An 11,254-nucleotide genomic window follows, 5' to 3' on the forward strand; every position below is an offset into this window, starting at 1 on the left:
AAATTCATATACATAAGTCACAACTCATCTCATTATCATTCCATTATTTTTGTAAATCTTTCAGCATCGGACAGGGCTCCCCTCCTGGTGCAGCAGACCCATGGCTCCCTTCGGTCGCAGGGCGAACCCCCCGTCTGTCGCCTGAACTTCACCATGTTCTGCGATGGATGGGGATCCCCCTGCCCGGTGCAGCAGAGTCACTGGCTCCCTTCAGGCGCAGCAGGAGCCCTCCTTCCGACGCGTCAACCCCGCTTTAATTTCATGCCTATTCAGCATCGGACAGGGCTCCCCTCCCGGTGCAGCAGACCCACGGCTCCCTTCGGTCGCAGGGCGAACCCCCCGTCTGTCGCCTGAACTTTACCATGTTCTGCGATGGATGGGGATCCCCCTGCCCGGTGCAGCAGAGTCGCTGGCTCCCTTCGGGCGCAGCAGGAGTCCTCCGTCTGACGCGTCAAGCCCGCTTTAATTACATGCCTATTCAGCGTCGGACAGGGCTCCCCTCCCGGTGCAGCAGACCCACGGCTCCCTTCGGTCGCAGGGCGAACCCTCCGTCTGTCGCCTGAGCTATACCATGTTCTGCGATGGATAGGGATCCCCCTGCCCGGTGCAGCAGAGCCGCTGGCTCCCTTCGGGCGCAGCAGGAGCCCTCCGTCCGACGCGTCAACCGCGCTTTAATCTTATGCCTTATCAGCATCAGACAGGGCTCCCCTTCCGGTGCAGCAGACCCACGGCTCCCTTCGGTCACAGGGGGAACCCCCCGTCTGTCGCCTGAACTTCACCATGTTCTGCGATGGATGGGGATCCCCCTGCCCGGTGCAGCAGAGTCACTGGCTCCCTTCAGGCGCAGCAGGAGCCCTCCTTCCGACGCGTCAACCCCGCTTTAATTTCATGCCTATTCAGCATCGGACAGGGCTCCCCTTCCGGTGCAGCAGACCCACGGCTCCCTTCGGTCGCAGGGGGAACCCCCCATTTGTCGCCTGAGCTATACCATGTTCTGCGATGGATAGGGATCCCCCTGCCCGGTGCAGCAGAGCCGCTGGCTCCCTTCGGGCGCAGCAGGAGCCCTCCGTCCGACGCGTCAACCGCGCTTTAATCTTATGCCTTATCAGCATCAGACAGGGCTCCCCTTCCGGTGCAGCAGACCCACGGCTCCCTTCAGTCACAGGGGGAACCCCCCGTCTGTCGCCTGAGCTATACCATGTCCTCCGGGCGCAGCAGGAGCCCTCCGTCCGACACGCTAATTCGCCCACAGCATTTAAGCGCATCATATTCGTGCTCTCTTTCTAGCCCTCACAGGGCTCGTCAGGCCGACGCTGCAAGCCTCAGTTCCTATTAAGAACCACTAAGCTCTCCCGGTCGGCCGGCATATTTCTCAACACGCATATTTTGGGGGGGAATGCAGAAATATTTTTACTCTCCGGCTGCTGTCCTATACATCAGATCGGAGTTCGAGCTTCACTCCGGATCCTGAGCCCTCCCCCAGGACAGCACGCCAAAATATGCATACTTTCGCAATCAGATTAGATGTAAGGGCGAACTCGTGAAATAAATGTATTTGAGTGAGCTAAGCAGCAGCACATTCAGAACAGACAAACTGTATGGAGTTGACGCGTTCTGTGCGAGACAACGACTACAAGACGTTTCCCATCATTTATAGTGTATCCTCATATGTTTGAAACTGGACTGTTTGGACATATAAAAATGATTACACCCTACACAAATTCTTAAAAAAAAATCTAATATTTTGTATGGCCTCCATTCTTTTTTTTTTTTAAAGAGCACCTATTATGAGATACACGTTTTTAAACATCCTTTTGTGTGTAAGTGTGTATTAGTACATGCTAACGATATTCAAAAAGTATATACCTCAAAGAAAACGATGACGCGAGTTATCGTCTCTAACGTTCGAGGACTACAAAAAACACTCGGATTGTAGGCAACAGTTTACTTCCTGGGATTAGTGACGTAGAGAAGACCAACATTATCATAGTTCAGCCCTCTCTGCTTTGCTTGGGTATGCCCTCAAAGACGGGGGTGGAGAGCGCTGAGTCAGAAGAGAGCTAAAATGGCGGAGGTTGGGAGTCCCTGCTTTGACCCTGTTTGCAAACTCTTGTTTCATCGTTTAAGCGATTAAATCTCTCGAGTAGACGCTGTCTCTTTAGATGCAAGGGCAAAATAGCACTTTATGGACTTACACAGAGGACATCATGTTTAATACGGTTCCGGAAAAATCCAGTCAGAAGTTGTTCACAGAGTTTTCACAATAACTGCTTCTTATGAACCGAAGCTGGATTTGCGCGACGTTTCCTCCTGAAAGTTGGATTACCGTGCACTTCTGGATCACAGGCTGTAAGTATTCATGTTTATTATTTGCCTTTACTGTAAGTTACGTTACCGGTAACCGGAGCTTAACATTATGTCCTTGTAGAGCTCAGATATATATCTAACTTATGTGTAGAGCTAAGCTTGCAAGCTAATTGTTTTGTGTTGTAATAATGTATTTCATAAACAACGTACCATATTTGCACACGTGTATGTTGAATTATGCAGACTATCGTTTTTATCGATGTTTATTTAGACGTGTTTACAAACTTGCTAAGCTGTTCCAGCTAAACTGTTACCGGTAAAGTTTGTTCTCATGATCAAACTCAAGAAACTCTAAGTACAGATGATTCGTTTAACGTTATATGTATTTTACTGTTGTTTTTACTTGAAGCTTTCTTAGATTTTGAAACAAAGTAAACACGTAATGTGTGTTGCTAATGTTGGGCCATGTAATACATTAACGTTTTAATGAATAGTCTAACGATTTATAATCGTTGTACTCTATTGTTATAATATGTCTTTTTGACTGAATACATGTTTGTTTTATTTGTCTATATCCTAGATTCGCAGCTGGACACATCCTTCTACACTGTATGCAAACATGCAACATCATTACACACAGTACAAGGAGTCAGACTGACATATGAGAAGCAAAGGTGTGTAACACATATGATGTATTTAGCTAGTGAAACCACTACCAGTCTTAAATGTATAACTGATGATGACAAAGTTTTTTTCTCTGCATAATCATAGGAACCCAGGCAGTAGCATCGTTTCACAATGTTTCAATCATCATCATCAGTGGATGCCTTTGCCGTCCGTACCCTGAGATTTCAGATTTGGAGCAAAAAATTTGACTTTCCCATTTATTGGAATGCTGTGCAGGTATTTAAGTATTTTAGTAACTGTGTTAAATAAAGTGGTATTTACTTTTACAATAAATGTATTGCTTGTTTATATTTTACAGGTTGTACCTTGCAGCCATCCATTACAATGTCACCAAGCCGTAACAAAAGCAGGAGAGGGAAAGTACAAGGCTATGTTCCCAAAACACACAAGTGACATACCGTGTAAGCAGCAGTAATGTTTTATTTCAAATACATTCATAATTAAAAACTTACTGTTTTAATGTATGAAGCAGGGAAATAAATGATCAAAACAAAATATTTATTGACTGCAATATTTGTACAGTTATGTGGATGATGTGATCAGGCTTGTGTTTGATGAGGTATTTGAAGATAAGCTGAAGGAAACCCCGATTCCAATGGACCTGGCATCACAGTTTGAGAGACATTCAAAGGAGGACGTGATTGCATGCCATCTTCAGTGCAGGGGTCGACGGAAGCCAACATTCCGATCAGGAAGCTCCAAGCATATCTGGAGAACAACACACGACAGGATGATAACCCTAAAGTGTCGTCTTAGATAGCACCAGCTGACAAAGCTTTGATATGCCATTTATCTGAATAGATAGCTGTAAGAAGTGAATTGAATAACACAGTCTCACCCCATGGCGTCAATATTTGACGACACTTGACCATGCGTCAATATGTTGACGCGGAGGGTATACCTTTCGCGTCATTTTTTGACGAACTGGGGACTTCAATACTATTACGTCCGTTGCATTCTCTTTTCCTATTTTCTTACCATTTTCGCGTCGGTTTAGGGTTAGATTACACAAAATTAAACAGTGTACGCAAAATTAAACAGTTCTCACCTGGCATTGGGGTTAGAGTTAGGTACGCGAAATTAAACAGTTGTCACCTGGCGTTGGGGTTAGAGTTAGGTTTGGGTAGGGATGTCATTATGTAAATCTAACCCCAAACCGACGCGAAAATGGCAAGAAAATAGAAAAGAAAACGCAACGAACGCAACAGTACCGAAGTCCCCAGTTCGTCAAAAAATGACGCGAAAGGTACACCCCCCGCGCAACACACCGACGCACGGTCAAGTGTCGCCAAACACCGACGCCATGGGGTGAGACCGGGTTGAATTGAACAATTTTTGAAAGAAGAGCACAATATGGTTACTAAAGTATGTTTATTTGTATATTGTTTAACATTTAAATATACTGTATATTTGTAATAAATAAACATTTGGTGTTTCCATATAGTTTGCACAGTAATATAGTATGTAAGCAGTCTTTTATAATAAATTTTACTATAGTAAAATAATGTTAAGAAGTGAAATAGTTTTATAATCATTTCAACAAATACTTTCTATGTGTTACATTTGGTGTTTCCATATAGTTATGTAGTACGTTATAATTACCTTTTGGATGTCTTTGCAACACATTTTCGTCTTCGTTTAGCATTCTGGCAGAGCTAAGGACACCTAAAAAAGTTAAATCCAATCGCATTCATTGACGGAGATCGTTTATATCGTAACGGCCTTCTGAACTCTCTGGATCGAGCTCGAAGTGGTAAGGCAGTACAGACACCATCGTTTATAGAGAAATATAACGCTTGTTAACGTTGCCTGTGACTCTCAGTCAGAACCGGAAAACCCACGCGTAGTCAGGGGCGTAACCTTTCAAACACACGCCGAACCCAGCTGACCAATAACAGTTGAGTAGTCATCTGACCAATCCGATTACACTAGACATTTTGGGAGGCGGAGACAGGAACTAAACCGAGCGTTTTCCAAACAGTGGGAAATCGGTGAGGTATGTAAGCAATTTATAAGACTCACAATGCATTAGTTCAAGTTTTAATAACATGTATGTACTATGGGATATTGCAATAATGTGCTAACGTGCCAATTTATTAGCATAATTGGTGCTCTTTAAAAAACAGCACTAATTCAGGGTATCTGCACATTTTTAACAGCAAATTTAATGACTTTTAAGACCTTTTTAAGTCCTCTAAAATAAAAAATTAAGACTTTATCATAAAAAACAGGAAAATGTTCAGCACAACACGACACAGAATTGTTTGTTGAAGCATAGCACGGCACAGCACGCCTGAGGACACATCACAGGGAAACAACAACTTTTATACTAAGTGCTAATTCGCCTAACAATTCTGACATGGTTGACTGTGTATGTAAAAATCTGCCTTTAAGGTACTTCAGTTAATTTCTAAATTCTGGCCCTTCTTAGCATTTTGAAAAAGACATGGAGGACAGCCCAGAACATTACAAAATAGGGGTGTGACGGATCACAAAACTCATGGTTCAGATCACATGAGGCATAGATCTTTTCATTTTTCAGATCAGCAAAAAAGGAATGAGAAAAATTTAGTAACAAATTAAGAAATTACAAACATTTATAATAAAAGAACAAAGTTGCACATTAGGTAAAGTCTTTGTATAAATTAAATATGATTCTTTTTTAGAGCTACAGAAGGGATTTTCTCTTTTTTCTCTTTCTCTTTTGGGTTGTTTGATTAACATTAATGACACAGACTTAAGTAGGTTAATTGAGTTATATTGTATTTTAACACAACTTAATTATATTTTTACATATTATCTGTTTTGTTGTCGGACATGTATATCAGGGCTCTCAAGTTTTACCAAAAGTTTGGAGTGAGATGTCAGGAGAGGGGTATTTGCAACAGTGACCCCTCGCCCCACCCAATTCTCAAGTTTTTGCTAACTGTTTAATTTTACCTAATGTTTAGTAAACAAACCGTTAATGGGCCCCATTGAATTTCATATTATACTTTATCCTACTATGGAAGTGAATAGGGCTCATTAAAGGTTTGATTACAAACATTCCTCAAAATATCTTCCTTTGGGCCCTATCTTGCACCCAGCGCAATTGACTTTGTCAGTGACGCATGTATCATTTCTTATTTTGCACCGGCGCACAGCGGGTTTTTCCCTCCACAGACGCGCGTCGGCAAACTAGGGAATGAACTTGCGCTCCCTGGGCGGTTCAGCGCAAAAAAGGAGGCGTGCTCTGGCGCAAACCATCTCTTATGCTATTTTGCAGTTTCAAAAAACAATTGCGCTACTAACCAAAAAAAACTAGTCTAAAGTCAGTGGCGCGTTGCGCGTGGTTCATTATGCTATTTTAAGGGCGCATGCTTGACCATAATGTATAGCGTGCATAACGCGCATTGCTTACCTAATCTACACAGATGCAACAGTTATTTTTGCAAATCATAAATTGTTACAATAAAAAATATAAGATAAGGGAAATCATTAAATCAAAAATTGTTACAATCAAAAATATTAATACATGAGATAAGGGAAATCATTGTGGTGAGCATTGTGTTCATAGTTTTTATTTATTTTGTGTGGCAGCGTTAAACAATTATCATGCAAATAACGATTAAAATATTTTCATAAGTTTGTTGTGTGGCTGTATTACGTTTATTTTATCTAAATAATAATTAAAATGTTTTCATAAGAAACCTTCATGTATGTGAACTTTGGGGTTGAACCTTGCTTGCGTTTCTTGTGTCCGATTTCAAAGCCCCCAAACCCTTTCAGCGGTGAGGGTGGACGCAGCGATGTCATCCTGTGTGCCCGGCGTGCCCGATTTATGCTGGCAAGCTTGGGATCCGCCCGTCTCCTGACATCATTGTAGTGCTGAGTAGTGATGAGACAATTGCGGCTATTTCCTCTCACGCCTGTTTAACCGACGCTGATTTGGGCGGGTTTCTCCTATCCCCATACAAAACAACTTCTCTGTCTTTGACTGCTCTTACAAGAACGTGGGTCTCCTCGGCTGTGAACCGCTCCTGGCGTGCGCCTGTCAAATCCGTCATAATAATAGCAACCCGCCATTGAACTTGCGCCCTTGCGTTTAAAGGGAATGTTGGATGATGTTCTGATTGGTTTATTTGACGTTACGCCCAAACCACACCTATGAATAATGAACCTACTTCAGACCAACCCCTTATTGATTTGCGCCCGGCGCAAGACTTAGTTCTCCCGCCGGGAAAATAGCAACAGCGCCCAAGATCCGCCCACAAAGTCACTTGCGCTTTGCGCTTTGGACTTGCGTTTCAGATCGTTAAAATAGGGCCCTTTGTGTTTTTTAGAACAAAAAAATGTATACAGGTTTGTAAAAACCTGAGAGTGAGAAAATTATGACAGTATTGTTATTTTTGGTTGAACTATCCCTTTAAAGTGCCCAATTTTCACAAAATAGTTTTGTACATAATACAAAGTTTCTACTTTAGTACTTAAGATAATCTTAAAAACATCTTAGTGTCATTATCAGTGTTATTTTGAGATTACATTAATATGAACTGAAATGCATTTAACATATCTCGTATTACAAAAATGTATACCACTTGAAGTTAACGTGTACTCATCTTTCATACAAAGATGGGTTCAAATTTATTTCAAGTGGTACCTAAATACATTTTTAAATTACATTTTAGCATATTTCATATTAATGTACTAAAGAACAAAAAAAATGGAGGCTATATTAAAGGTGCAGTGTGTAAATTTTAGTGGCATCTAGTGGTGAGGTTTTAAATTGCAACCAACAGCTCAGTTCACACCTCAGCCCTTGCTTTTGAGAAGCTACAGTAGCCAACACCGGACAAACATGTCATTGTTGGAGACAACTTAATAAAAAAGTTTGTCCGTTAAGAGCTTCTGAGGAAACATGGCGGCACAAAATGGCGTCTTCCATGTAAGGGGACCCTCTGTGTATGTAGATAAAACGTCTCATTCTAAGGTAATAAAAACATAACGGTTCTTTATGAAAGGTCTTTATACACCCCTGATAATATAGTTTTGTATATTATTTTGCATTTCTGTCAAAAGATCCTTCTAAAAATTACACACTGCACCTTTAAGGACAACATTAGTACATGAAAATAGAGCACTTTACGTGGATTATGGAATTGTACTCTTTTAACTTGAGCTTACTGTACACATACAGTATTGCAGAACATTTAATGATGAAAGGGCAAAAATAATGTTACATTTTATATATTTCAGGAAGCCTCTAGTAGCCTACTTTTCTTAATTTCAGGTAACTAAAGCTTCTGGTTGCAAAGCTGTTGGAGTTTTTGACTGAATCAATAATAATTTAGCAAGAATTCATTCCCCAATATTAGCTTTCATTGTCTTTGATCAAAGGCAGTAATTTCGTCCAGGAATCGTAAAATCAAAATGCTTAAATCTACAGCATTTATCGGATCTTGCTCATCCAACTTCCACTCTGTTAAATCCATGTTAGTACTGAACGTGCTAGCAGCGGGATAACATCACCAGAAACAACTTCTCGTTTATTTTTGATTGCCTGGTAGGATGCATTGTGTGAACGACTTCATTAGGCGCTGCAAAAAAACGACAAGTGGATGACATCAGAGTAACGCGAGAGCGATTTGAAATCAGCCTCGTTCGCAAGATTTCTCGCGGTGCCCTGATGTCATCTGCGTGTCGGTTTTGTGGCGCCGCATGGAGTTGAAAGCACACTTAAAAAACTCGAAGGAAGCAGCTGAACTCGACAGAACTGCCATGCGCCTCGTCCATTTATTGAATATAGCAGGACAATTTATTTCTTACTTCTCAGCGTGAGAAATACAAGGTGTGGCGTTTGAACTGACTGAAATGCTAGGGTCTCACGGTCAATGCGTGAGACTTGAGAGCCTGTGTATATAAATAGGGTTACTGACTAAAAAATAGTGACTAAACAAGACCCAATAACACGACCCACGTGTTTAATCCAAGCACGTTACTTACTGCTTAAATCCTGATTTATAGCTAAACGCTTCTGACAATTTCACCATATATTTACATTTAAGAGCTGGTATAACATTGCGAGGTGATTTTGGCTACATTACCTGTGTGTCTCATGCAGTGCAGAGCTTTACCGTTGCTCTTCTCGTCTTGTTGTGTTATAAGCGCTTTTAAAAGTAAAAGTATTATTGTAGATCGCGTATATATAAAATATGAGAGAATAAACACTGCCAACTTTTAAGTCCTTCCCCCACGTGCCATGTGTGAGGTGCTACACGACGCAGGATGAGAGAGAGAAAGCACGTGCACACGAGAGCGGCGCCGCTGAGCGCTCGAAACAATGAATAATGCAGGTTTAATACTAAAATATTACAATTATAATACTACAAATACATATAGAAAATGTATGAAATATAACAATGTATGGGAAACACTGGATGATGAGTCTGACATGAAATTTAAGACCTTCTTGGTGGAAATTCCATATTTTAAGACATTTTAAGACCTTAAAAATCAAAAATTTTATTTAAGACGTTTTAAGACTTTTTAAGGACCCGCGGGGACCCTGTAATTCAACATACAGTTACATCTTTTATTCTCCATTCTTGAACAATGACCTCTTTCAGATCCTGGATGCAAAATTACATTCTGCTTGTCTTTTCACCTGGGGTTGAGGTCTGAATCACTTTTACATTGTGCTTCTTCTAAAATGAATTAATGACCTTAGATGTGTGTTTTGGGTCACAATCATGTTAAAAAATTGCCCGGTGACCAACGGCACAGAGTGATGGAAGCATCTTCTCTTTAAGTATTTCACAGTACATCTGTGTATTCATGATGCCGTCTATAAAATTCAACTCTCTGACACCTGCAGCACTCATCATGCAAGCCCACAGAAGAACACTGCCACCACCATGCTTTACTTTTGGTACCATGCATTTTTCATTGTACTCCTCACCTTTGCCACACCATACAGTTTGGAACACCTCAGAGCCACAAAGATTAATCTCTGTCTCATTACTCCAAAGTATAGAGAGTTAGAGACCCAATAGTCTTTACCTTTCTCAATATGAGCTCTAGCAAAAGGCTTTTTGTGCATTGGCTTTACCAGTGGCTTCCTCTGTGGATGACAGCCATGCATGCCTCTCCTTTGCACTGTATGTCCATCGTGTGGTGTCACAGGAAACAACCCAGATTGACTTTCTAATGATTTAGCCAACTGTGCTGAACTTGCATGATGATTATTTTCAACATCTCTCATCACAAAACGCTCTTGACGAGGTTTGAACTTCAGTAGATGTTTTGGACATCACAGGGAGCTTCCCAGAAGTCCATCCTTTTTTAATTTTCGGATCCCTTTCGTGACAGTATTCAAACTTGTTAGCCATGCCTAATTATCTTGAAACCTTGACCTTTTAGCGCAAAGAAATTATTTTATTTCTCACGTCTTGAGACATTTCTTTACCATGTGGTGCTATTCTGTCACCATTACATGGCAGTGGATTTTCTCTCCTAACCCTCTGGGGTCTAAGGGGTTTTTAGGGCCCTGGGGAAGTTTTGACATGGACTGACATTTATGCTTTTTTTAGTTGCTTAAAAACATATGAATGGCAAAATTCTCATAACACTGCGTTCAGCACAAACTGGGCTACAATATTATATGATCAACATGCATGTACATGTTTGTATTTTTGAGAGAAAAATGTTTATGCGTGGTTTTTGAAAAAGCTAAATTTTTAAGTCACGGATACAAGTCCACAAAACTCATTCTAAAAAAAAATTTCCAAGACTTTTCAAAATATGATCTAGTAGTCTAGAGTTTTTTCTTCAAAATGATGTGAAAATCATCCGGCCTGCTCATTCACATAAACCAATATATTGATTTACAATTTCTAAGACACATTTGCTTGGGAAAGGCCATATGGGTAGAGGCGGGAAAGCTCCTGAATAATCAGTGATTGACCGAAAAGAGTTGAATAATGAGCCACATAATGAGCCTTGTGGGGATGTTCAACAGGGGGCGTATTACAGAAACTTTCTATCTTAGGTCTTAACTTAAGATATGATGTGTTAAGTTAAGATTTTTTACAAATTCATATTACAGAAGCAAATCTTAAAAAATTGATTTAGGATTCTCATCTTATCTCACCAAATCTTATCTCATCTCTAGTTAGGAAATCCCAAATCGCTTAATCATGTTCAGCTATCAACTGTCATGTCTGTTACCAAGCAACCAGCAATGCGTGAGCTGCTGCTGCAGTAAACAAAAGAATTGTCCTTT

At 40.9% G+C, this 11,254-nt stretch overlaps 1 long non-coding RNA gene across 2 annotated transcripts; it reads left to right on the top strand.

Annotated features, from left to right (window-relative positions):
- Nucleotides 1-1,767: 1,767 nt before the first annotated feature.
- Nucleotides 1,768-4,222, top strand: LOC141350310 (uncharacterized). 2 transcript variants are annotated; one of them, XR_012358394.1, is made up of 5 exons: nucleotides 1,768-2,349; nucleotides 2,888-2,981; nucleotides 3,079-3,210; nucleotides 3,293-3,393; nucleotides 3,517-4,222. It is a non-coding gene; the product is annotated as an uncharacterized lncRNA (long non-coding RNA). The 2 variants fall into 2 exon arrangements; XR_012358393.1 differs by lacking the exon at nucleotides 1,768-2,349 and having other exon boundaries at nucleotides 2,469-2,981.
- The last annotated feature ends 7,032 nt before the right edge of the window (nucleotides 4,223-11,254 follow it).

This window comes from Misgurnus anguillicaudatus, chromosome 18 (assembly GCF_027580225.2).
Source record: "Misgurnus anguillicaudatus chromosome 18, ASM2758022v2, whole genome shotgun sequence".
NCBI classification, from domain to species: domain Eukaryota; kingdom Metazoa; phylum Chordata; class Actinopteri; order Cypriniformes; family Cobitidae; genus Misgurnus; species Misgurnus anguillicaudatus.